The following is a 27,925-nucleotide window of genomic DNA, read 5'->3' on the forward strand; positions in this document are numbered from 1 at the left end:
GCCTCGCCCCCCCTTTGTTCGGTTACCACACCCGTCCCCTCCCCCCCTCACCCTGGGGTGACCTCGTGCGAGCTGGAAAAATGTCCGAGTAATTAAAAAAAAAAAAAAAATTACCCAATGACTGAGGAGAAAAAAATATCCAGGATTTTATGAGACTCAAAGAGAGAAGGTATTTCCCCGTACTGCATCCTGTGCAATTTTTTCCCCTCGGATGTTTGTGTATATTTCAAAAAATTTGACCTGCTTAAAGTACGGCTCCTCCCAGATTTGAAGTAACACATCTTATTTTTCACTGTTACACCCTTGATTGAAAATAATTAAATCTGGTTGTAATTCTATTAACCCCCACCGCCTAACTTTTGGTTTAACTACTGCTTTTGGGAGAGGTGACTGCATTTTAAGCTTGATCTTTGCAAATGATGTGCAATAAGCGAGAAACCTGTCTCCGCCCCACAAACCAGGATTGGGAAGAAAAGGAGGGCTTTGATCAAGGGTTTTTTTTCCCCCTCCTGTCCTACTTATTTGCTTACTGTGTATTCGATTCGCGTTCCCAGTAAGGCGAAGCTCTATATTTAGCCGGCATCAGAATCGGGTTTAAGGGAGTGGAATAATGAGTGGAACTGCCAATTTCAATGAATAAGATATTTAGAGAAAAACCCTGGTGAAGGGTTTCTCTTTTATGATATCAATATACACATGAATGGGAAGACGTAAACCGAGATTTGTACATATTTGAGACACTTCCGAAAATACATGTCCATCCCCCCCGTCCCCTTATCGTATTTATTTACTTTGGAATGGGGGCTGGGAAAGCCTGCTAAAACTCGGTGACTCTACACAGTAATCAATAGCTTTCATCACGTTGAGGGGCTCAAATGAGATTATATGCATCCAAGGGAAGGGAATGGGGGCAAAAACAAAAAAAAAAAAGCAAACCCCGAACCGACAGTGGCGATTAACCCTTTCCGTCCCGTAAAGAACTGCTATAAATTCTGTCCTGAGTTTGCTTAGTGACGAAAACTAGGACGGCTTCCCAGGTGAGAAAAAAAAAAAAAATCAGGTTTGGGAAATGGTTAAGGAGGTATTGCTGGTTTCGGAAGAGAGGAAGTGGGTTCGCTAGGGGCTGGGTGAGATGTCCTTGCTAGGGGCTGAGACAGTACTGCGTTGCGACAGCCGAGCACCGGGTGCGCAGGGGTAGCAAGGACTCCTTGCCCGCCCCTCCGGGGCTTGTTGCTGTCCCTGTCCCGGGGTTCCGACCGGGGACCTGGCCGCAGGAGGCAGCGAGTCTCCACTCCTGTCGGGAGAGCTATTTTTGTCCCAAGGCACGGCGGTGGCTCAGGAAAGCCTCGCCAATCGGTCACGCACAAAGTCTCCTTCAGTCTGCTCCGGCTTAAAACTTGAGGAGCTTTGGACCAAAAAGATGCTTTGCAAGAAGGGTCTGGATTTGAGGTTCCCAGAGGTTCAGATTTCCCCTCGCTGTCTTGTGGAATGTGGTGAGGAGCCTGTGCGATGGATGTACCGAGAGGGGAAGAGGTTTTGCTCAACGCTGAAACTGGAAACAGCTCAGCGGGGAAATCAATCACGAAAAGAATTAGCTGCTCCGGGGTGTAGGCTTTGACTCATCTAGAGGTGTGCGATCTTTAATCTTGAAGTCTTAGCTACTGGGTGTGAGAGAGAAGTGTACCATAACAGCACTAAATCTATCAAAACAGAAGAAAACCTGTCAGTGGGCTTCTGCACGCCCAGGAAGCCTTTCTGACTTTTAGTAATACAATCAGGCTCATTAAATCCCGCTCCTGTTTAATTAAAAAAAAAAAAAAGAAGAAGAAGACGGAAGAAAAAAAGAAAAGCAGAAAGCAGCAATTCTTTCTCTCCTAGAGCCTTCTCGGAGTTCAGTAAAACTTGGGCTATTTCCACAGGACCGGCTGGTATCACCGCACCCACTTTTTTGTCCAGGCAGAAGTGGACACGCTCTCATGGGTAGCCTAGCCAGGGGAGTAAGGTCTTCGGTAGCTGGGGAAAATAAATCCCCGCAAAATTCTAGGGAGAGGGAAACGACCAGAAGATGTTAAAGAAATGTCGGAGCACGGTCGGGCCGAGGAGTAGAAAAGCCCAGTTTCTTCTCAGCCGAGTGCTGCCTGGCCTTAGCGCCGGCAGCCCCAGGCGCACATGGGGAGCGAGGCAGTTCGGGGATGTTTATTGCTTTAAACTTTCCCCTTTGTTATCTTCCCCGTGTCAGGAAGTGTTCGAGGACAGGAAATCCAGCGGCGATTTTGTCTCCGGGGTAAACAGAAATCTCAGGGGAGCGACGGAGTTTCAGGCCCACTTTCAAACCCCATCTCTGGTGGGGGTCCGGACGGGGCGATCGGGCCCTTTCGTTCCCCTCGCTGGCCATGGGGGCTGTGTCGGCCGTGGGGAGGAGGCAACGACCCGAGCCTGGCCCCACGCCGGTCCCAAAGGGCGCCCATGCCACGTCGGGGATCAAACTGCCGGGAGAGAGGGGATGCAGAGCAGCAGAATAACCCTGTCCCTCATGAGTCTGCTCTATCATAAATGTGTGTAGGGAACACCCCAAACCTACCCCCTCTTAAGCAGGATGATTGTCTTGGGAAATTTTCCTCTCCGAAATACCCTCAACCAGAGTCCTCTCTTAGTGCTGCTACCGTGGTCTCTTCTTCACGTCCCAGGAAAACAGCCCAGAACCCAGTCTCTGGAATGCGGCTTTGGAAAGGAAGAAACCTCAAAACCCCACCCTCCCCCCCACCTAAAATATTAATAAGGTCGTCCTCATCAGGGAGAGTAACCATATCACGGCAGCAGAGCTGCAGCCGAGGCGGGCGCGGGGGGCCGGCGCTGTCGGGGCCCGCGGCCGCCGCGAAGGCTGCGCGGGCGGGAGGCGGCTGCCCGCCTTCGGCACGCCCGGTCCCGGCCGGAGGGCGCTGGGTGCCCCGGCACATCGCGCCTGGCTGGGCGGCAGAGCGCGGGCGGATCCTCTCGGCTCCGCTCCCGGCCGACAAGCTCCTCAGGGCTCCCGGCTGTACGGGCCGCCCGAGGCGAGGCGGCGAAAGCGACGGGAGAGCCGCGAGCCCGCCCGGTGCCAGCGGACCCGGCTGCTGCCGAAAGGACTCCCGCTGGCGCAGGGAAAGCGCGTTCCTTCGGACGCGGCGGGGCGTTCGCCGGTGCCGCCCTCGCCCCTGTCCCGCGCGCGGCAGCGGCTGTAGTGTCTCACCGACTCCGAATTCCGCCGTGCGGAAGAAGGCACTGCCTAGATGTCTTCTCGAGAGTCTCTCTTTCCTCCCCAGCGTCTCGCTGACCTTCGCAACGGGGTTTCAGGAGATGCCAAAAAAAAAAAAGAAAAAATCAAAAAATCCCCACCCCAAACCAAAAAAAAAAAAAAAAAAATAACTAGACCAAACATCGGCGGCGAACACCAAATAAATGAAGGAATGTAAAAACTGGAAGGCACTAAGTTTGACGATTGGTAGTCCTCTTGTCTGACGGGCAGTGATCTACTTTAGACCCAAGAGAGGATATACCACCCGTCTTTGGTCATTATAAAGTATATTTATTGCTTCTTAAATGAGCATAATAAAATTGACAACCACAATCAAAACCAAACAACATTCTATTCGTTTTAAAACCAAACACAGAGTTGTCTGCATGGAAGTTAGAGAGGTCGAGTTAATCAGCTGAAGGGAGTCAATATGTGTAAACAAAAAATTATGTCCGGTTTAACTGGGTATTATTGCTTGGTCCTGCAAATAAATCTTACAAAATTAACAGTCAGAGAAGAAGTAGGGAGACCCAAAAAGGAGACCAAGTCCAAACAGGGAAAAGTTAGAAGAAGTCAGTCTGCCAAAATTTTGTTGTGTTATGACGAATATTTTGACCACATTCAATTTATTGTACTTCTGAGGAGAGGTTTCCTCACTACAACAGGAAAAAATAAAAACCAGATCAAAACAAAAACCACTGAAAAGGATTTGCATAATGCTAACACTGCAACTTTCAAAACTGCAGACACAAACTTGTTAAAGTGGCTACATACAAAATAAGAGAATCCTAAGTGAAAGGTAGTGCAACCAGAATGTTAGTGGGATGAATTAAAGATGGACCACAACCCTTTGTACAATATTTTCTCATGCATGAAGGCAAAAACAGGGTCTGTGGAGGGGAGTTTTTATGTGTTGTCCACTGTTCAGTGGTCTCTCTTTGAACAGGGGCAGATAAAAGCCATCAATAAATAATAACTCTTACATTAAGAACAAGCATGCACAATATACTCATGGCTTAGCATTTTTTCCTGGTAGTGGGATATATGCCATCCATTACGTATGAAGATGAGAGGTACATCATACAATACAGCGTTATTGGGTGATATGTGTGTGTAGATAGAAAGCAAGTCAGAGTATTAACACAACAGGTACCACCTATGTGGTATGTGTTACATGTTTGTGACATTCATCTGGAGCATATAATCATTATTAAAGCTACTTGTGGTTTCTTTTGTATTGCTCGGAATCCCACATTCCATCCCAGGTCATGAGAAGAAATGTACTATGACTAAGTATAGCAAGAGCCTGAGCTACTTGTCAGCATTTGTTCTCTTCCTCTGTAAAATTTGTATTTCTGGCTGTATGGTTAGTTGGATCCACATATTGCAACTTTTCCAACTGTGTTGCACCCAGCTTCAGTTTCTCTGGGTAAACAAACACGTACAGGGTGAACTCAGCATCTCAAGATCCTGCAGTGCAATGTGTACTTTAACAGTTTCACTGCCAAATACACATTTGGCAGATAAGGAATTTTTAGATGCCATCAACATCCTATCTGCACATGTAATATATTTGAACTGCAGGTCAGGGGAAATCTGATGTCTTTAGGACAGTGTTCCAGATTACCTGTAGGTTGTCTGCTATGCACTAGTCCACTCAGTTTCATGACAGGTTGGAAAAGAAAGCAAATCTCATTGGAGAAAGTGGCCCAGTAAATATGTTCTAACACCAGGACCATGCTTAACATGTACTCTGGGCAAAGTGCAAGTGCAATCAGTAAAGACGTGGTGTCATCCCCACTGTTGTCAAGGGTACCAAAATGAATGGAAGGCCTAGGAGAGAGACTAGATATTATCTGGTCTGAAGACCATATGCATTTGATCCATTGTAGGATAAAATGTGTAAGGAGTGGTTAAGGTGAGGAGGATGTGGTCTAGGGAAAAGATAAAAAAGGATGAATGTGGCTTTAGGAGTGGGAGAAACATGTATGGAGCAAAAATGTATGGAAAACAAAATGACAGAGGAGCAGAGGCGAGAGAAATGTTTAAGAAATTGAATGCAGTGTCATTAGAAACTGAGAAAATAAAGAAGAAGGAAAGAAACCAGTGGTGAAGAGAATATTAAGAAAAAAGAGCATGTCAGAACAAAGAATGAAGAGAGGGAAGATGGAGGTAGGGCAAGAAAATAGAAAGATGAAAACTTCTTTCCAGTGTGTGTTTGGAATTGATGCTGAGGTTGTGACAAATCAGATGTTGTCACTAATGATGATGATTTGATACTTGACTAGAGAAGTCAAAATAAAATATATAAAATAAAAATATTTTCCTGTTAGAGTATAATCAGTCTTAGTGTATGTGAAAAAATATGGTTATGCTTATATTAATTTCAACATTGTAATTGTTTACTTTTTTGCCACTCCTGAGTTTGATTAGGATTTCTTTCTTCTAAAAAAGGAAAAACTTTTTGTTTGTTTGTTATTTTATTTTGTTTTTAAGAAAGCACTACTCTTTTAAAAGAAAATACCAACTAAACCTCCCTCCCCAAAAATTTCTCTCTCTTTCTGTAACTCCTGTAGGTCAAAGAGGATCCCTGCTCCGCATATGTGCAGAAACTAGCAGGCCTATAAAAACTTGATGTGAATCAGCACTGCTCCATTACAGGTCAACCACAGCTGAATCAAGCCACTCTTAAAAGGCATCTACCAGAGAGAAGAAATATGAGACAGACAGGAACAGTATAGAAAAGGATAGGTATTAACGAGAGCAAAAGACAGAAGGCAAAACCAAGAAAATTCTGCCAAGCTTTAATACTTTTCCACTAATATGTTCAACAATGGCCATATATCCTACACACTCTGGCTAAGGTCATGTTGAACTTAGCTATGCAAAAGGAAGCAGCTGTCAACTGTAGCACATGGCAGATGGAGAAATCTTATCAGATTTTTAAAATATGAAATTACTTTTTTTCTTTAATTTAAAAATTGATTCACTGTGTGACATTAGAAACCCTTGTACTGGCACCATATGTTGCAATGAGACATCTTCTACCTCTATGTGACAAGATAAAGATGTTTTTATAATGTGTGTATATTTTGCCATACTTGGATTCTCAGAAATGATTGGGGTCAGCCTTATTTATCTGTTTCAGACCTCCTTCACCTTTATCTAGGCTGTACTATGAATATTATTCTGATAATGCTGAGTTTGGTACCATTTGCTTATGTGGTGAAAAAGAACAAAGAGTTTTATTTCAGGAATTATGACAGGAGGTCAGAACAGGTGAGCAGAATAGTCCTTCCTCTCCTTCAAAACTCTGTTAGATAGCTGGCGACATTTCTTGGTGGAGCTTCACTAACCTGAACAGTTTATAGAACCCGTGATTCAAAAGTTCAGCAAATGGCTAACAGTTTAAGACAAAGATTAGGTATTCCAGATGCATGGAACTGCTCAGAAGCACCACTGAAAATGGGTTTAGAATTTGCTTTATGACAAGATGGAATTGTTTGCTTAAAAAAAAGTAATACTATGCTCAACTGTTAATTTTGCAGGGTCTCAAAGACTCCACAAAGTCATTGCCTCAGGGAGTCATCTGCAGAAGTCACTCAAAAGTTTTTAGCTAAGCAACACATTGAGGCAGGCAATAATCATTATACCCATTTTACAGATGCACTGAACTGTCCTTTTGAGTAAAAAAGGGTGAAATTCTGCTGTCAATATCATCAGCATATTGAAGAGGAGGCTTCTTGTTGACTTATAGTGCAATAACCTGAAATATTTCTCAGCTTTAAGGATCAAAGTAACACAATCTCTGCATCTTTATGTTCCAGCAAATAAATATGCGTTACTAAGGCAGCTCTGTGTGCAATATTATACTGGAGCATAGGCTTTAATATGTAAGCAGATATAAAGCCAAAAATTTTTACATACATTTTCATCTGTGAAAGAGCTAGATCTGCAAAAATTTTACAGGTGCTCCTGCCTATTAGCGAGCAGTTATAAAGTGAAAAAAACACACAAAAATTTGGATAGTATTTTCTTCCTTTGATTCTGAGATTATTTGTTATGCAAGTGGACTCCTAAAACGTTTAAGAGCTCTGTTTAAAAAGTGGCAAAGCATTTGCTTATTTTTAAGGACTTATCAGTCCACTGTTATGAGGCCTGTTTGAAGGCAGGTTGTATGTGACTTCCTGAGCCCCTGACACATTTCATTCATTCACAATAATTCTCACTTATTGTCATCACCACAAAAGACTGATTATAGTTGTTTAGGGTGAAATCTTGCTCCATTCTTGCAGAAGAGGAAAGAAAGACTTTCTGAAAATCACCAGCTTGAACTGTTACTTGACTTCATGTCTTTCCTTTCCTTTTTTGGAAGAAGTGTTTTCGTTTATATGGATTGGCTGCATCTAAACACACTTTGCATCTGGAGTCCTCTATAAATTTAAGAGCTCAAAAAGAAACACAGCCATGTACTTCAGAAGGGCTGCTCTTTGACTAAGGGAAATAAAGAGCAATGGTTTTACGGAAATTGTTTATGAAAAGTCAAGAGGATGTTAGGCAAAGGTTCTTGAAACTTGCTTCTCTTTTATGAATGTTTCAACATAATTTCCTGTTATCTTTTCTTCCTGTGAGTTACTCCTATCCAATATCTTTTAATGGAAGAAAAATGAATTATTGGATGTACATAAACACAGCTTACATTAATAGGATTATCTGGAATAGAGAAGTATGACAGACTAGAACTGTAGAAATATGCATTTTGAGGTCTAAACATAGAAATTCTTACTCAGAAGATCAATGACATTGACGGTAATCAAGTTACATGTATTTGTAGATTTATTCACTTAAATCACCTCTTTTATAAAGGTTTCAGTACAGAGTTCTGTGACAGAAACCTTAGTCAAAGGTGTTACTGTCCTCAGGTCAGTAAAATTTTCATATGAGAAAAAACCCACATGCTTAAACACTTAAATATTTTTTCTTTCTAATATATATATACTTTACAGATTAAGACCTTTTTTTTTCAGAAATTAACAAAATTGAGTGTATCATAATCATTGGAATACTGTTTGTCAGAAGCTGGAGATATCTTGCTCATCTATGTCCAGTTACAGAAGCAAAATTTACATAAGCTTCACAAAATCGTACCTAAGACACACCAAGTTTTTTTCAAATCAATTGACAAAAGTATTTTTACAGTAAAGCTAATGAGATAAATAAAATATAGAAAAGATAATAATTCTTTTATAGAAAATATAATCTTTTTAGAGAAAATATAATTCTATTTTTATAGAAAAGATAAACCAGAAATTACTTACAGACAATCAAAATACTGTTGAAAATTTAATTCTTATGCTTAAGTGTATATTAAAAATGGAGAATAATTTTACAAATCCATTTTTTTTCAGTTCATGTTCTGATGACATAGAAACAAAGTGGAAACAAAGGAGAGTGTGAGAAGTGAAGAGGAATTAAGGGATGCTAAACCCAAACTGTAGTTTTTTTCAAAGAAACATGTTTTGTGACTAGATAGTGCTGGTAGAATTATGGATAAGTAGGATTCAAATCAGTAGAGTAGCAGATTTACTTTACTATCAGAATTGTAAACACAGAATATAGTTAAGTTTTATTTTACTTCCTTTTTATTTCTGTTCTGTTCTTTTAAAAAAAATTAATCCAGATATGCAACTAATCTGCCAACATCAACAAGATCTATAGAAAAATTCTAACAGAGAATGAGTGTGTTTTTCCATTTACTGTAAATATTTCCTTTTTATGATAATACTCCTACCCATATTATTCTTATGGAAATTTTTGATTGTTAAATAAACATCTTGATACAATTACATTCAGAAACGTACAGGGACTAAGTCTACAGCTTGCGAATAGAACATAATAAACTGTATAAATCTCCCAAATCAGTAATAATACCATTTCAGTATCCTCTGTGCGACCATCAATAAATTGTGATTTTGTAGTAGATCTTTAACTGATTAATTGCAGGTTTCACAAAGAAATTTTCTCCTTTTTCCCCTAATATATCAACAATAAAGCTATTACATTAACAGAAAAAACTGTGTGCTGATACAACATCGGGCTTACGAAACTAATTTAAAACCATGGCAATCTTTTGTTGGCTATGAAATGCTGAATATGCACTTTTTTTTGCTTAGGTAGTGCAGGGATATGCAGACAAACTGAAACAGAAATAGGCAAACTAATTGCTATGACTATTAATTCCTTGTTATTTATTCAATTAGGTATGGCAAAAAAAATGTATAGTGGACGTGTGATACAGTTGTGGTTTTCGGACTTAATTTTATGATCTCTGAATACCAGGGTCAGTCCTACAACAGCTTAAAATTAATCATTAAACTATTAAAATAAATGAATAATTAAAAATTAATATTTATTGTTAATTGATAACTATTGATTATGTTGCAAGGATGTCCTGGGTGAACTGAACCCCAATGTGAATATGATGGAGGAAATTTTTCTGGCAAAGTAAATGCCTATATGACCTCTAACTTATCAAAATACAAAAATTTAAATACATTTAAAACTAGATATAAAAATACCCCAACAGCAAGGAAATGTCAGATATTGCTGTATGCAGGTGCTTGTAAAGAATCTCTGTTCAGTACACCCCTTGGGAATAGATTATGAGTCTGAGACCATCCTTGAAGCTCCTATATCTTGGTGTCCTAAGAGCTGATGTGAGAATTCACAGCCCTTTTTACAGGACTGTCTCATGGCGTGTACTCCACTGGAGTACAGTAATACTCTGGCCACAGAGCATCTCTTCAACATGTCTTAGAGCCAGCTGCTACTCAGTTTTCTGTGCATCTGGCTGGATAAAAAGCTTAACAGATTCTGTGCATCACTGACATGAACAGGGCCAGAGTGGCCCTCAGGATATGCCTCAGTACATTCATGATGGATACAGAAAGGTACTTAGGCAATATTCATTGTCTCTTCTTTAAAAGCCGTGGTTCTGGTTGCCTTGAACAACATCAGAGATATTATTAGCATTACAGTCCCCAGTGGGAATCAAGGCTTAACATGTTTGCCACCATAAAAATATAGTAATAAAAAATAAATCTGCCTCAAGTCTTTTAGAATCTGAAATGCTGGCGAAGGGAAGGAGGGGAACAAAATATGGCACATAAAATGAATTTTGGAAATTTAGATGGCACACACAAAAAGAACATTGAATGAAATGAAAAGTTCCTGAGGTCTATGCTGTTGAATACCTCTATATGTTGTGCACTTAGTAAGCCTGATTTTAAATACAACAAGAGTTAGATCCAAGAAAAGTGGTGTAGTTACAGAAGATTTACATCTTGTCTTCCAAAATTACTTGACTTTTTTTTTTACTGGTGAGGTAAATCTGTAACCTTGTGTTAGGTGTCTCTCTTTGCAGAGCCGGGGAAAAGTATGTGGTCCCAAATATGTATCCACCATAATAATGCTTGCCTGCAGGCAGCATGCTGATCAAAGAGACATTTAGGGGTCCTGAGTGGGAAGCATCTGCAAAATATTAGGTCTTCAGCCTTTTCCCTGTTCATAGCTTTGACTTCTTAGCTATGGTTGCAAAAAAGGACTTCAGTCTGTCTGGGAGCAATAGCTCAGTGACCCATACTTGAAACAAACAAAACCAGCAGAAAACATAACAAAGCCTAACATCGCTGTCAGGCACCTGTTATACAATAACCTAGAGATTACAGGGCTTTGCCCGGATATACCCGAGAAGGCTCAAGACGACACCTTTCAAGTGTCTTCAGAGAGCTCCTGTCATCTCACTATTATTCTGGTGGGAGCAAGGGACAGGGAAAAGGATAGACACCATCCATCCACTCTGCTGAAGGTGTACGACTGTGGAGAAAAGGTGTGCAGAACCCAAAAACAAGGACAGGAAGAACCATGATTCCGAAGCTCATCTGGCCTGGAAGAAGAAAAACCCAGGCTGTTATCTCTGCCTCAAGGCTTATAAACATACTTTCTTCCTTGATGCTGCATACAATGATTTGATAAGAAGCTAGAAATATGATCTTTCCTGCTCTTCAATCAGCAGATTAAATAATTGTATTCCCCTGGTTCTTATATATTGGTCCTGTAAATATTAAATTCTTTTCTGGTCTCTGAATAAGTCAGTTAAAATATCAGAAACACTGAGCACAAGTCTGTGCCCACTCATAGGGAGCTCAGGTGACACCATGTGGAGCTGGTGTGGGATATACTCCAAAGTCTCAACATCTGTGTGCTTAGTTAACTATTTGTAAGGGTGATGTATACTGGTTCCCTGGAATGTATCAGGAAGAACACAACAGAAAATGAAAAGAATACTTTAAAACTGAAATGTCTCTATTACTTGCTTTCTTATTTATTGTGAGATGTTTCCAAGAAATAATTATTTGTCTGACACATAACATTGTTTCTCATTGTTTGTAAGCCAAGAGAACACAAACACAATGTGACTTTTGGAACAAATACATGTCTGTGTTATGCGTGTATGAAGATTTTTTCATGAGTATCTGTTTTACATTAATGAATGTTTGGAAACTCTAGTAAGCAGAAAATAGACAGTGGAGAAATACCACGACTGCATCTTTTCCCATTGTCCACCAAGCCATCAAATGCAGCGGAATCATCAACAGTGTATGCTGTAAGTATTGCATCAGACCTCCCTTGTGCTGATGGAGCGATACAGCTAATGGACATTTTTGTAAGACAGATAATTTTTGTCCTTATTCGTATTTCTAAAAATTGTCCTTTTCCTCCCTGCTGGTCTTTCTATGCCATTCAAACACTCCTGGTCTGCTCACATCTTCCATCACCCTGTGTACACCATGAATTCTGTTTTCTTTCCATTCTTTTTCTCTGTCTGCTGCAACCTCTCAGTACTTTCTATCCTTCTGGCAATGGAGGAGAGGTAGTGAATTGCTAGAAAGGAGTGGGAGAAGGATGGCAGAGTGGCCACCTTTGCTCCCAGCTTGCACTTCTCTCAGAATGAAACTTTCCCCTTTATATCAGAGGAAGGGAAAGGTGTCGCTCAGCTGCAAGGCTGTTGAATGAGAGGGGGCACATTGGCCTTAATATCATTAATGGCTTCACAGACATCTCAGTTCCATTGCAAACACCAATTAGTATGGTGTTCTTCTCCCCAGCTCTTTTTTTTCTTTGTCCTAGCATTCCTTTTTCCCTACAGATAATGCATGTACTATTAGGAATTTCACAGCCTCGCAAAGACCAGTCTCATAATTCACAGATTTCAGGAAAAAAGTGACAAATTTTAATTGGATTATCAGTCTACATGGATTTGTATTGGCTCATATTTTCAAGAATGTCTCTGTAAAGGAGAAAGACCTCTTACTTGACATAGATGCTAAGACTAACTTTGACATTTAGAATATTTCACAACCAATATTGACTTCATAGATCATTAGAGCCATCTGGGGCCTGATTCTGTAATTGCTTTTATCAGCAGTTAATGGCTTCTAGAACTGAACATACTATGAGCACTGAATGGAAGTAGATTTCACCTAGTATTAGATAAATATCAAGATATACATCTAGAACTTGTACTTTTTTTTTCTTTCTTTTGAACACAGTTGATCACCTAAATGTCAGAATTAGCAAAGCACAGCTGTTCCTGCATCACAAATAGAGTATTCCTGTCACCTCCATGGTTTAAGAGGCTGTAGCCTTTATTCTCAATGCTCTGATATGGATCTTGTGCAGTTATTCTTCCCATTATAAGTTCTGCTGGATGATTTCAGAGCTTGCTTTCTGAGATAATTTGAAGTCCACTAACAGTACACCAGTAGCTCAGAGAACAGTTTCTTATCTAATTAGCATTTTTTAATCTAAGGTGTATGTTATCTCTTTTTCCACAGGCTTCCAATTTGTTTGCAGCTCAGTTTGTAGAGCCAACTTTAACTTATAAATACATAGTTAGAGTCAATTATCCCTTGGTTCTGCCTCTTCTGCATGTTCAACAGCTCTGACCTTGTTAACTCTCTTGTCACTTTGTGGCTTAGCTCTCTTCTGGTTTGTGGTGAGATTACCCATCCCCCTGGTCCATGGTATAGGCTTTCCCCAAAGTAGGTCTACACAATAAGGCACTATGGTTTTGAAATCTCTTTCCTACCGCTTCAGGATCTGTGATACAGGACCTGTCCCAGGTTCAAAGAGTCCCTTCTCTTTCTACGGGTTATATGTTTAAATCCCTTCTTATGGGGTGTCTACGTGTGTGTCCGTCTGTGTGTGTGTTTATAAGTTAGAGTTTGCTTCAGAAACCCTTCCTCCACAATCCCATTTAGGACAACCCGAATAAACTCTCCACTCTGGTTCTTAAGGGTACAACAATCAATGTATGCAGTGGGGACTGCTCTGCTCATATTTGATGCAGTATGAAGTTGCATGTTTTCGGGTAAGCCCAGATTGGTACAATAATGTTAAATTTATTGTGCCAGAGTTATTCTCTAGTCCTAGAAAAGCTTCTGCACAGCCCAAACCAGATCAACATTGGCACATTAACTAGCCCTCTTCTGTCTGCCTCCTGGTATTTCCTGTTATCTCTCCAGGTTACTCATCACTGACCTTATTCTCTATATTTTCTGTGTCTGGCGAACCTTGGCAGCATCTTAACATTTTATGTATGTCTGTTCTTCAGTGTGAGTGTTTGGGTTACAACCCTGGGGATGCTTCTTGTTGAAGTTGCGGCTGTGCCACATTTCACCTGTCATGCTACCCTAGTTTATCACCAAATCCACATGAGGTGGTAGGCTGCAGTGAACTTTCACTGCTAGTGTTACTAAGGTTACACAGATTATTAGATTCTTGTAGAAACCATCTGGAAAACATGAAACTAACAATTCTAGTCAGGAAAGTTTTACTAGATTTTTAATTTGTTTCAGAAATTAATATGATTAAGAGGAGAGAGCTATGCTCTGAGATGTGCTACTCAGAACATAGTTATTTCCCAGAACAAACCTAAATAGCACAGATTACTCTATTTATACTGAATATTCCAGAACATAGCTATTTCCCAGAATAAATCTAAGTAGCACAGATGACTCTATTTATACTGGATATTCCAGAAAAAAGGTGATGAAACTGAAATCTGTTACTGAACCAGGAAGTTATACTGTTCTGAGTAGTATGGGAATAGAGGATAAATAACAGTAACAGGAGATGATTGGAGAAGTCCCGAGGCAGCAACACGAAGTAGATGGCAGTACTGCCTTATGCGTCAGAGGCAGGTTACTTTAAAAAAGTCAAACAAGAATTAAATTAAAGAAGGACAAAAAGTATTATTGTGCATGGTACTGTGCATGACTGTGTACAGTAGTGTGAAAAGGGATATAACGATAAATAACTAATATTAGTGTGTTCAGAGGATTTAGTTGTTTCTTTATAACCTGTTGCTTAATCAATAACAGTGTAGAGTCTTAAACAGATTTTCAAGCCTGTAATATAAAGAAGGAAAACGGGACTGGTGAAGTAAAAAGTAATCAAGAAGGTAACCCGTGAAGTGATGAATTAATAGGACAATACTTCAGTTGCAGTAGGAATAAACTGAGAAACATCAGGACTGTGTTCAAATTAGCTTCCTGTTTTTATTTAGCTTGAATGTTTAGCCTGATACTTCCTTTAGCCAAGTGGTATGTATGTAATATTTGTGTCATGCAGATTAAGGTTCAACTTTTATGCACCACCTGGAACTCGGATTTATGATATTTACCTAATATTCTGCCATTTTCTCATGAAGTTCCTTGGCAGTTTTGTAATTCAGGAACGATAGGAAAAAACTAATTTTCTTTTGGTATTTATTACCGATGAATTATTAAAAGAAGTCATAATAATGTTAACCAAAAGGGGTTTTTTGATGATTAAATGGTGGTCCAATTGTAACTAATTGATGACTGTATGATAATCAAATAGTGATTAAGCAATAACTTAATGGCAATTAAACAATGATTTTACAATTATTTGACAATGATTTAATGATGATTTGACAATGATTTAAACAAACATTTAGATGGTGCTTGTATGGCAGTCAAACACTCTACTATTTCTTACACTTCTAAAAAATTCTAGCTGGATATGTGTATGTTGTATACAATGTATAATCCACAACATCAACAACAACTACAACAAAAAGGATGAATTTTTTTGCAGAAAGATACTGCGACTAATGGTGAGCAGTACTTTGATTCAGGCATCACTGACAAGCACAAACTGTAAAAACTGTGCTAGACCATAGGCTCTCAGGCACTCAACCCTGTGTGCCCCTGACACCAGAGGCTGGCCATGAAAGCCAGGGCTGGCTCTGTGGCTTCTGTTAGAAGCTGCCAGAAGGTTTCCCTGTGTCTGACAGAGCCAATGCCAGCTGGCTCAAGGATGGACCCACTGCTGGCCAAGGCTGAGTCAGTCAGGAATGATAGTAATACCTCTGTTGCAACATATTTAAGAAGAAAAAAATGTTATTGCACAGATGCAATTGTGGCCAGAGAAGAGACGACTGAGACCATGGTGAAGCAGCTGTGCCCCTGCAGCCCATGGAGGTCCATGGAGGAGCAGGGATCCATCTGCAGCCCTTGGAGGAGACCCATGCAGGAGCAAGTGGATCCCTGAGAGAAGGCTGTAAACCCATGGGAAGCCCCTGCTGGAACAGGGTCCTGGCAGGGACCTGGAGACCCAGAGAGAGGAGCCCATGCTGGAGCAGGTTTCCTGGTAGGACTTGTGACCTGTGTGATACCCGTGCCTGGAGCAGCCAGTCTTTGAAAGATTGCATCCCATGGAAGAGAGACCCATGGTGGAGCAGTTCACGGAGACTGATGCCTGTGGGATCCATCCATGTCAGAGAAATTCATAGAGGATGGTCCCCATGGAGGGGACTCAACGCTGGAGCAGGGGAAAGACTCTTCTCCCTGGGCAGCGAAGAAACACTGTGTGATGAACTGACCATAACCCCCATTCCCATCTCCCTGTGCCACTTGTAGGGAGGAGGCAGAGCTGGGAAAGGGGTTGGGAGGGGAAGGGGTTTTTAAAATTTATTTTACTTCTCATTATTCTGCTTGGGTTTGGTTAGTAATAAATTCATTTAATATCCCTAGCTGACTCTGTTTTTCCCATGATGGTATTTGGTCAGTGGTCTCTCTTCCTGTCCTTAACTCATGAACTTTTCATTATATTTTCTCTCCTCTGTCCACTTGTGGAAGGGACTGATAGAGCAGCTTTGGAGGGTGCCTGGCATTCAGCCAGGGCCAACCCACTACAGCTGCATAGCATAAAAAGGGATTGCTTAATTTATGTTTAGTTTTTATGTCACTTTCTGTCCATTACAAAGGAGCCAGTATTGTCAAATTGAGCACTGATTAGATTTGCACAGGTACACTTTTATTACTTCAGTTCATATTTGGTATTTCAGATTTTAAGAGCTTGTGAGTTTAAACTTCCATCTACAACCAGGAAAATTAAAAATCCCTCTGTATGTGAAAGCCAAGATCCTGCCCTAAAGCTGATTCTGGGAGTTAGTGTCTAAGTGCAATACTGCAACAGTGTCAGTAAAATCCTGAGTCATGAGTTTCACACAGAAATTCTGTCCTGCAGCCAAAATCACCATAGCTTAATTGAACTTATTCTCACTGAATGTCATTAGCAATAGTTTGCATTAGTGGCTTTCCACCATGAGATGCCTAAATTCTATGTGCTTTAAAAAGCTGAGGAGATATACAGGTGGCAGAGTACACACCAAAAAGGCAGAAGTCTGAGCCAGGCTCAGTGATTTTCACAGGCTGAACCCTACGTGAACATGGGTTTGTCTCTTCTCCCTCACACAGAGAAAGCAGAAGGAGACTTCAGGCTCCTCCTGTGTGAATCAGTTAACCAAAGTCAGGGCAGGAACCAGGTACCTGCCTCTGAGCTCAAGGGAGACCCTAATAAATGTACTAGAAAGGTGCAGACAGTTAGACACAAGTGCCTTCAGGGACTGTTTGAACCGATTTGGCAAAATGCCACACAATTCCGGTAGACATAGAGATATATTTAAAAAGCAAACTCTTTTTTTTTTTTTTACTGCAGCAGGGGCAAAACCTATCCGTCTTCCAGACACAATAGCTAGATTTGAGATGACTTTTCCTGTGCCACTCCAGTTTCATCCTCATATTTGTTTCTGCTGCTGTATATTTTCATTTATGTGCATGCAAGTTCTTTAAAAAAATGTTTACGTAAGTTCGACAGTTGGCAGCTTTGCAAAACTAAACCAAACTAACTTCCTCCATAACAGCTCTGTTTTGCATATTCCCTGGTGACTGCATAATATGAAATATTTTATTTGAATTTTTAATTAATTTTAAATTAAAATTCCTTATATTTTTAACAGATGAAATATTTTATTGTCTCTTTCTTTTCAATGTTATATTTGCCAGCCTTTTTGATCAAGTCAACATCATTTACATGATCTATGTTGTTATTTTCTGGTGGGTTTTGGCTTTGAGACATTAGCAAAATTACACTTCAACTTAATTCCACCTTTCTCTTCTTAAAACAAGCTCCTCCTAGGTTTGAGGCCCCAAACTTTCTAAAGAATAAATAACTGCTATGACCTTCTCATATAAGAGTTCACACTTACATGGTGCTGAAAATAAAAAAAAAAACCAAACAAGGTCAGAGTAGGAAAGTTTGTATGCAGATTTAGGTTATTATAACATAGCTCATGTATAAAAGAAAGACACTGCAATACACAGAAATGTGGCATGTTTCCAACAGCTCCATGGAGCAGTGCCATCAACCCACCATTTTGTGGTACACAAGACTGGCAGAGAGTGCTCCACAGAAAAATCCTCTTTCTGCTTTCTTTTGACCATTCTAGATTACTCATGACTTCAGCGGATAATTGTGATCTCACTGTACTCTTGTTTCTTTTAACTTGGCATCATGGATGAGGTAAGCAGTTATTCCTTATTAGATGACTGTACTGTACTGGTTCGTCATCTCAAGCACAGCAGCTCAAAAGGGTGACACTATTATCAGTGTGACTGTAATACATACAAATCAAAAGTAAATCTGTAGCACTGTATATTATTTTAGGGAGTATATCCACATTCTATAGGACACTAAAGGCTAAAGAATTTTACAGTCGGCATCAAAGTTTCTGGTCATGTGTTTATCACTTTGCTCCTCTGTCCTCCTCAGTGGGCAATCATTTAAGTATGCATTTTGTTTTAACAATTTTAGTACAGCTGATGAATCTCCTGTTTCCCTGTGGTGAGCTTTATGAGTCATATTTGTTGTAGGAAAAGGACCTCTCTAGAAGGCCAGGCTACTAAATCAAGGAGGCTGTTAAAACATGTTACAGTGTCTTATTGCTTTTTGTTACAGTTCCACTTTGTGTGGAAACACAGTTTGGTATATAGAAAGTTAATATCTGAGCTTTTTCACCAAGCTTGTAGTCAGAAAGAGTCTGAGATGAGTTCCTATATCCCACCCTACATCCAAAACCGAGTATAATGGGAATCTTCAGGGAACAGAGTCCTCTTGCTGCAGGGAAATTACTATTTTGTGATGTTTTCTGGATTCTTCCTGTGAAACGTGACTCCTGCAGAATTTTTCTTTTGATGAGGAAATAGCTCTTTGGTTTTGCTCTTGTATTACCAGCTGGAAATTCCACAGCTTTAGTGTCATCTGACACTGAGGGGACAGATGGGTTCTTTTAGGGATCCTTAGAAGAAGGATGACTACATTAATTCACAGTTACAATTGAAGCTTTAATTTCTTAACATGGTTTCATGATTAGTATAGGACAGAATTTGTTATCAGAATGGCACAGGATGTCTACTAGAAGAATCAATATAATAAAATCCATAAGTAGCCTAATATAGATTTTATAACACAATTTGTGATTTCTAATCACCTGGACCCTCTGCAGGTTGTGTCAGATCTTAATACGTGGTTTATCGCCTATATAGCAATCATAATCTAGACTTGAAATTTTTATGAAAAAATACAAGTTACTCAGAGCTTGGAGGCAGCAGAGGACAGCAGAGGTGTCTCTGGCCACTGTGAGGTCACAAATCTCACTGTCCAGCAGCTGTTCTAATCCAGATTCCCCACTTAGGACTTCTAACTGTTTGATCTTTTGGAGTGTGCTCTGGCTGCTGCTGCATTTCCCTGTTCTCTGGCAAGGCCATTACCACCACCAGGCTGAGTGCCTGGGAACTTCAAGATCAGTGAGAAAGGGAGTAATCAGCCAAGGAACCTTGAGGCCAGTAGGGAGGGGAAGAAGAAATCTGGTTTGTTTACTTGGTTCGTAGGACCTTGAGGGATTGATAATGAAGGAAAGGGAATCGATACGCGACTTGCTCAGTCAGAGAGAACAGTTACTTGTCCTGTAAAACAGCATCACTTATGCTAACCACATTACCAGGGATTGGGAGCAGGGTGTACTGGTCACACTTAGTCATCAGAAACTCCTGGGAATGGAGTAATTTGCTTTCCGGAGATCGGACATGCAAATTGTTTATTGTTTGTTTGTTTCTTGTTATAAAAGCTGTCCCATGAGCATAGATCCTTTCATTTTATGAGCTTATTTGGCATAATGTGACCTCATATAGTCACAGAATCACAGAATATTCTGAGTTGGAAGGGACTCACAAGGATCATCAAGTCCAGCTCCTGGCCCTTCAAAGAACCATCCCCAGGACACCATGTGCCTGAGAGCATTGTTCAAATGCTTCTTGAACTCTGTCAGGCTTGGTGCTGTGACCACTTCCCTCAGGAGCCTGTTCCAGTGCCCAATTGGAGCCCTTTGGGGAAAGAACCTTTTCCTGATATCCAACCTAAACATCCCCTAACTCATCTTTATGCCCTCACCCAGGTCCTGTCACCACAGAGAGGAGATCACTGTCTGCCCTTCCTCTTCCCCTCACAAGGAAGTTGTAACTGCAATGGGGTCTCCCCTCAGTCTCCTCCAGGCTGAACAGAACAAGTGACCTCAGCTGGTCCTCATACGGCTTCCCCTCAAGGCTTCTTCACCATCTTTCTTGCCCTCCTTTGGATGCTCTCTAACAGTTTAATAACTTTATTATCCTGCAGCACCCAAAGCTGCCCCAGCACTGGAGGTGAGGCCGCCCCAGTGCAGAGCAGAGGGGACAATCCCCTCCCTTGCCCGGCTGGCCATGCTGTGCCTGATGCCCCCCAGGACACGCTTGGCCCTCCTGGCTGCCAGGGCACTGCTGCCTCCTGTTCAACTTGCCACTGACCAGGACCCCCAGGGCCCTTTCCATGGCACTGCTCTCCAGCCTCTCACTCCCCAGTCTGTCCATACATCCAGGGCTGCCTCATGCCACGTGCAGAATCCAGCACTAGCCCTTGTTGAACTTCATATGGTTGGTGATTGCCCAGCTGTCTAATTTGTCAAGGTTTCTCTGCAGGCCCTCCGTGACTTTGAGGAAGTCAGCAGCCAAATCTCCCAAACAAGGATTTTATCACAAACTGTGGACACAAAGGAGAAATGATGGTCTCTGTAGAAAACACATCTGTGTCAGGAAGTCCTAGAGCTGGAATGATATAAGAGGATATGCATTTGCCAAATTCTTCCACAAAGATCAATTTGTGACTTCAGATTGCCACAGAGCAGGGGGATAGGTGGGCCTTTATGAAAGAATGACCTTATAAAGCTGTCTTCACAAATCTTCCTTCCAGTTTTGCTTTCTTATTCTGGATTGCTTTAAAGCAAGCCCTTGCAACGACCACAGCACTAGATTTCACAGTGCAGAAATAAGGGGGGAGTATTTTGGCTAAGTGGAATCCAAGAACCTGACAGTCACATTCCCAGCGTACTCTTTATTCCTTGCTACCACTTCGTAGTTCACTGATTTGGATCTCCAAATCCTGCCATCTGTTTGTATCTTAGCCGAAATTAAGGGTTTTTAGAAACTTCTGATGCAGCCAAATTTCTCACAGACACAGATTTCAAACTACCTGATTCATTCACTGCTTGACCTTGACTAATTTTTAACTCTCTTTAACTATTTCATTTAGGAAATTTGCTTGAGATTTATGCTAGTAGACCAAAGATTGGAATTTGCTCACTGTGGTCATTCTGTTTATATAGGTGCAGCTTCATTGTGCCCATTATCTTATACAGAGGAAGAAAATGTAGATGTTGACTTTCCTGAGTGTTACCAACCAGCATTTGAACACCCTTTTTTTCAGCTTTTATATGTTTACATGTTTATAGCACCTTAGAAGATTTTCTATCAAAGTTTTCTAGAAATTTTTAAATGCACATGACGTATTTTAGAACATAGGGGATGTATTAGGTAATTAAATTTCAGGTATGCAGTTCCTTGAGCATATGGTGGTGGGTCTCTCAAAGTGCTTCAATTCAAACTATTGTGGTCATTCTGACTTATGATTTACCCATAGAAACAGGTGGGGGTATATGTACTTATGGGTTCCTTGCTGTAGCTATGGGGACTAAGTGTCAAGAAATGCAGCCAGAACTGGAGTGCCAGTTTGTGTATTACCACTGCTGAATTATGCGGAATGTGTCTTAACCTGGAACACGAAAAAAATGTATTCTGTTAAATTAAGGATTATGGTTACGTATTGGGATGGGGAAAACGTAACGTCTGGTATGTGCAATATGCAAGATGCGTATTCCTGAAGCCTGAAACCCTCTGCTGGTACCTGGTGTGTTAAGGATCAAGCAGCGGTGATGCCTCTGAACTTGGTTACTGCTGGAGCAGCACAGTTCCTTCTCAGTTGTTTTCAATATCAAGGAACTTTCTTCTGAGATTTCTGAAGAGCGTGAAGAACAGAGCTTAGGCTCCTCAGAAGGGTGCAGAGTAATGTCACTTTTAGGTCTGCAAAGGGTTTGTGTGGTGGGTCCCCATGCACTTGGAAGAGGAGATGTAGATCCAAAGAATGTATTCAGACAAATCAATGAACAGCCTAACACCATGATACTATGATCCTTTAGGCATATATTACCACTTCAAGTTAGATTTTGAACCCAAGGACAATGTTGCCAGCATCTGCAGAGATCTATGAAAATCCTAGATGAAGTTGAAGCAGAACCAAAATCCTCAAGTCCTATGATGTACTGGCGATAGAGCCACTAGATCCTAGGAGTCATTCCACATTAACAGCATCTGAAGAAGGTAGTCTTCTGGGAACTAACTTTAAAACAAGTTAGGAACTAACTTTACAAAATTGTCACCAGTTCTGAACTGTATGAAGCACATTTAACAGAATAATTCCATTGTTCCCTTCAGTTTTCTATCATTCATTCTCTACACATACAGATAATTCGTCATTATTTTTAATGACATATAGGGTCCACACTATGCCTGATGTCAAAGCAAATGCTGTAGTATTTAAAATTTTCTAGAAAACTTTGACAGAAAGTCTTCTAAAGTGCTATAAACATGTAAACGTATAAAAGCTAAGAAAAAAATTGTGTCCAAATGCTGGTTGGTAACATTCAGGAGAGTCAACATCTACATTTTCTTCCTCTGTTTAAGAAGAAGTTATGTATTGATGATAAAGCCAATGTGATAGAAGCAGATAACTTTTCAAATGCAAAAAAGAGACCTTTGTTTCTGGGAACTGGTAATATTTTCACAGAACTTTATTTAAATCCTTGAAGATGTGCAGCTGGAAGACATACTATACAATTGCTAAAACTGGATACTATATAAAAAGAAAAATAACCTTATCAATAAATTTGCTGAACTTGAGAACTCCAGGGATGTTTTGTTATTACTGTTTGTTTGTTTGTGGGCTTTTGTGGGTTTTTTGGTTGGTTGTCTTTTTCCATTTTTTTTAAAGTAACATTTCTACCGGTAGTGACTGTGTAGCAAAGGAAACAGTTTTCCTAAGATCCCTATATTAGTCTCACAACCTTCAATCCCTGAAACCCTCATTTTAGTTTCCTGTAAATATGAAGTTTATACATTTTGTATATAATATGTGGCCCTAGGACTATATTTCACATCACCAGTGTTTCAATAAACCAGTGAAAAATAGAGCCATCTGCAATCTGTATGCTGAGCGCAGAAATAAAATTACACTTTAATGCAACCGTGAAACTGTGGCATTCCAAAAATGGCATATTGCAATGTGTCCTAGAGCATTAGATATCCGTTAATCTTTTAGCAGCTTTTTGAGCAGGACATCTCTTTGAGCATGAATGCTTATTTCCAAAGAGACCATGCCCTTGCCTTAGGGGAAAGGTTATGAAGACTACTGAAGAAATTTGTCAGGACACTAGATTTATTGTACTTCTCTTTTTCAAAATGCACCGTGTAATTGCTAATCTCTGGAAAACTTTGATTTAACATGTCATCTAAAAGATATTACTGTATTATTGCTAGCACACTAGCCAGGATGCAAAATACAAGGGTGTGAGTAGAAAGGATATGTCCCAGATTTTCAGACATGACTGGCTGCAATCTCCTGACACAGCAGTGACAGTGGAACCTTCCAATCACACTCTACACTGCATGTTTCACTATATAATCTCCACTAGCATAGTTTTCAAGTACTAAAAAGCTGAAGTTTTCCAAATACTGTTTCAGAGAAGCAGACATTTTGCGATGATAAAACATCCATTACAGTAACTTCAAATGCCTGAATTTTAAATGTCCTTTAAATCTTTTGACTGAAAATAAGAAACTGTAGCAAATTTAGGCCTGCTGTTAACGGACTTTGTTTTTTTACATAGTAATTTTTTTTTTTGCCAACGTGCAGGACTGACAACTCACCAATGAGAAGCTATGACTTTTGTACCCAAACCTTAGGTTTGTAAGAGCTTTGATCCATGTAACTCTAGAGAACCGTATCGAGAGGTTTCAGAAAAAGAAATCAAAAGGGCAAGAGCACTACTTAATAATTGTGAACTAGGAATACTGGAGTAGGATGTTCACCGTTTCACAATCAAGCTGTACATCTGTTGCCAGATAAAAAGGGCTGTCTATTCCCTCTGTAATGTAAGTTACTTTCTTCCCTCTCTTCCAAGTGATAATGATAAAAAAAATGTATCATGTCCTTTTCAGTCCTGATTACAACATGTTCATCTACAATTAGTCTTTACAGGTGTCTGCCTAATCAAAATATACTTCTGGTTTTTTTCCTTAAGAATAGGGTATGGAATGCCATGCTTTCAAGACTTGAAATGCCATATAATATGAAACAAAATCCATTGGCTGAAGGAATTTTAGAGTGTTATAATATTAAATTTCATTTTATAATGTCAAAGGTTCCATAGGCAAAAATTTGCAACAGTTAACAAGTATGACCTTTAAATTAGTCACGTGAAATTCAAGGCATAAACTTTAATATTCACTCATGTACAGCATTTTTTTGCCTAAAACTCCAGTAGAAGGAATGAATCCACCAGTCCTTATTAATATCACACTGATGAGTGATAATGAAGTGATGGTTCAAATCTATAGCATTCACCTAAGTAAGAAAACAGAATTTGGCCAAATGAAAGAGAAGATCCTTAAAATAGTTAAGATTTCAGCTCCTAAATCAATCATTGAACATTTGCAGTGGTAAGTATGTCAGTAAACTGCTGCTTTTCATCTTAGTTTTTAAGGATTTTCTTAGTTTGGGAAACCTGGTGGGCTAAGTCACAATTAAAATAATCTTGTTAGATCAGCTCACACATTTGTACCATATATAAGTAGATGATAACCAAAGTCCTTTTAGTTTGTTTTGTTTCAATTGCAGTGTAGAACTTACAGTCTTTGCTTGACTCTAGATCAAGGATGCTTGAAAATAGATTTTTCAAAAAAGGAGAAAAATAGCACACAAAAGAATACGTTTTAAAAATAAATGAGCCTTGGTAGACCAAGACTCATCTCTACTGTCACCTATACAAATACAAGAATTGTGAAACATACAGTTATGTCAAAGACACCTTCTGCAGCTTTGCAATAGGATCCATGAGACACGTTTACTACAAGACATGCAAACTTTTCCACTAGTGCTTCTCATCAAAGCTTAAATTCAAATATGATCTCTCACAATTCCTCAAAATTAACATAACTATGTACCTAAGAGTTCTCTTGATTTAAATTAATTATTTGGTATCACCATATGTTATTTTGATACAGATTATTTTATAAAACTGAAAAATGAGTTTATGAAGTCATAGTAATCTGGAATGGTAGCCTTTGGTTTTTAAAGTGCTAATCTTACCCTACGAGTTCCAAAGAATATTTCAAAGTTCCATTTAATTCAGAAGATCTGGGTATATATTCTAAGTCATGCATATCAGAGTTGTACAGAAATTGCTGATATTGAAATTCTGCTTATAGTTTTAGTGTTTGCATGTGAAAAAAGATGCTGAAAAAAAAATTAGGACATACAAATTAGTCTTTGTGTGACTGAATGTGTGGAAAGCTTATCAGGAGGTTTAAAACAGACCAATATGTTAAGGACATCAAATAGAAAACTCTCGTTGAGTTGCTTACAGTATCTAAGTGGTTTTATATGGAGAAAATACAGTCATAAAGCTAGACTTTTAAGAAAGGAATGGCAAAGTTTAACATGAAGAACCTGAGGCCAGACAAATTTAAATAGGACATAAGGCATAATTTTAGTAGTGAATTCCAACCGGTCACTTACACCTTTCTTAGATGGGTGCTGTTAACTCACAGGTCTTAAGATGACCTCAGATATATATTTAGAAGATGTGCTTTGACTAAAACCAAGTTACTGAGACTCAGCACAGTGGTAAAAGGATGAAATGTATGATCTAGTGATAAGTTTGAAGAGGGACTGGATGACCATATAAGTTGCTGGTCCTGAAGTTGTGAGCTATGTGTACATGACCAAATTGCTTACAGAAGTAAGAAACACTGAAGGTATATGCCAGTCTTCAGTATTTTCTTTGGCTATATTTTACCTTTTGGGACACAAAATGAGCAATTTAATTTTCTTTGATATTAATAACCATTTGGGGAGTTAACTGAGTTAATGAAATAATAAATATGTTCTACCATTAACGAACTTCAATAGTTGATTTTTGCTGCATTCTGCTGCTTTTTTTTCCTCTGTTTTTTCCCTTACTACATAATTCAAGGGAAATGCAGTGCTACACTGCAAGACTGTTTTAATGTTAGATTTTTCCACATCATAAACAAAATAGATGCCATTTAATATCTTAAGGAGGATTTAATTCATAATGGTATCACTTTACATTTACATTGGTATGCATCTCTGTTACCTGTGGAATGTTCACACTGTTTAAGAATCACTGCTCACTGTTTATGAAATGAGGTCTTACAAAAGATTTTAGAGTTAATTGCTGAACTTTGGTCCTTTGTTTCAGCAATTCTGTGGAAAGTGTGGAACTGGAGGGATAGAGGGGAGCTCTGCTGAGGACAACATTATGTCTGTAAAGGCACTGAAGAAGAGAGTTTTGTGCTGTCTTCCCAGCAAAAGTAGATTGAAGGGCATGCAAACATGGGAGAACCAACTGTGTCTAACACAAAAATCCATGAGTTACTGTGGTTTCCATGGACCACATATTATGAACAGAACATCTGCAAAGCACTGACAAAAAATTCATGTACATGCAGCAGTTTTTTCCAAATTTACTGAGACAAGGGGCTTACAGTCCCAATCCAGTTCTCTCCATTGTTGTGTGTAATGTCTATTGACTTCAAACAAGCCAAGTATTTGCTGGTTTTATTTTTCAAATGAAAAATTACACATTTCAATTAACCATAGGTTTTTTAAGGAGTTTTATTTGGTGGCTAGTTCTGTAGAATTACAGTAAAAACATGGAAATTAAACCAGCCTATCACGCCTCACAGAGCCAGTCAGCTCATGGTTCAAGCACTGGACTGCTTAGCTGGAACAGCACCATTCCCTGCTTTATATTCAGTGACTGTCTGCATGACTGAGTAATAAAAACTATAATTTTTGAGAAAAAATGTACCAGGTAAAATACAGCTTGCAACAGATTGCCAGACAGGAGATTAAGACAGAAACAGTAGTTTCGTACTGAAAATCATCTTGAACTAAGGGTTAATCAGAAGAATGTGTGGAAAACCTTGACAACTCTTCTACTAAATAGCATTCCACAAAAAATCCTATATGTTTATTGCAGATTTCTGAAAAATAAAGATGAGTCATTTTCTTACAATTAATCTATTCTTTAACAAAGAAAAAGAATTTTCCTAGAAGCAATTCTTTATGTCTCAGAGATCTCTACATGACTTGTCTAGGTTCTAACATCAAGTTATAATAAAATACCTAGTTACTGCAGCATTTTCCTTTTTTCAGGATTGGGTTTTGTCTTTTTCTTTACATATCAGAAATCACTTAAATAGTCTGAGACACAGCTTCAGTGTGACAATGGTATATCCAAAATAATGAGTAGAAATTAGTGAGTTGGGGTGTTTAGAGGGCAGTATTGTTAAAACCACGACACTTATTTTACTTTCTCTCTTATTATTTAAATGTCACTATGTGCTAGCATTGTACAGCTGGAAATAATAACCATCTTCAATTACCTCATCTTTCATGCTTGCCAAAAAATATATGCAATAGCATGTTTAATTCATCACGTTTTGTTTGTACATTAATAAAAGGAAATTGCACAGACAGGAACTGCAAAGTATT

The sequence above is a fragment of the Corvus kubaryi genome, unplaced genomic scaffold (assembly GCF_017639235.1).
Source record: "Corvus kubaryi isolate FWS band 111438036 unplaced genomic scaffold, C.kubaryi_AGA036_p1.0 37308, whole genome shotgun sequence".
Taxonomy (NCBI): domain Eukaryota; kingdom Metazoa; phylum Chordata; class Aves; order Passeriformes; family Corvidae; genus Corvus; species Corvus kubaryi.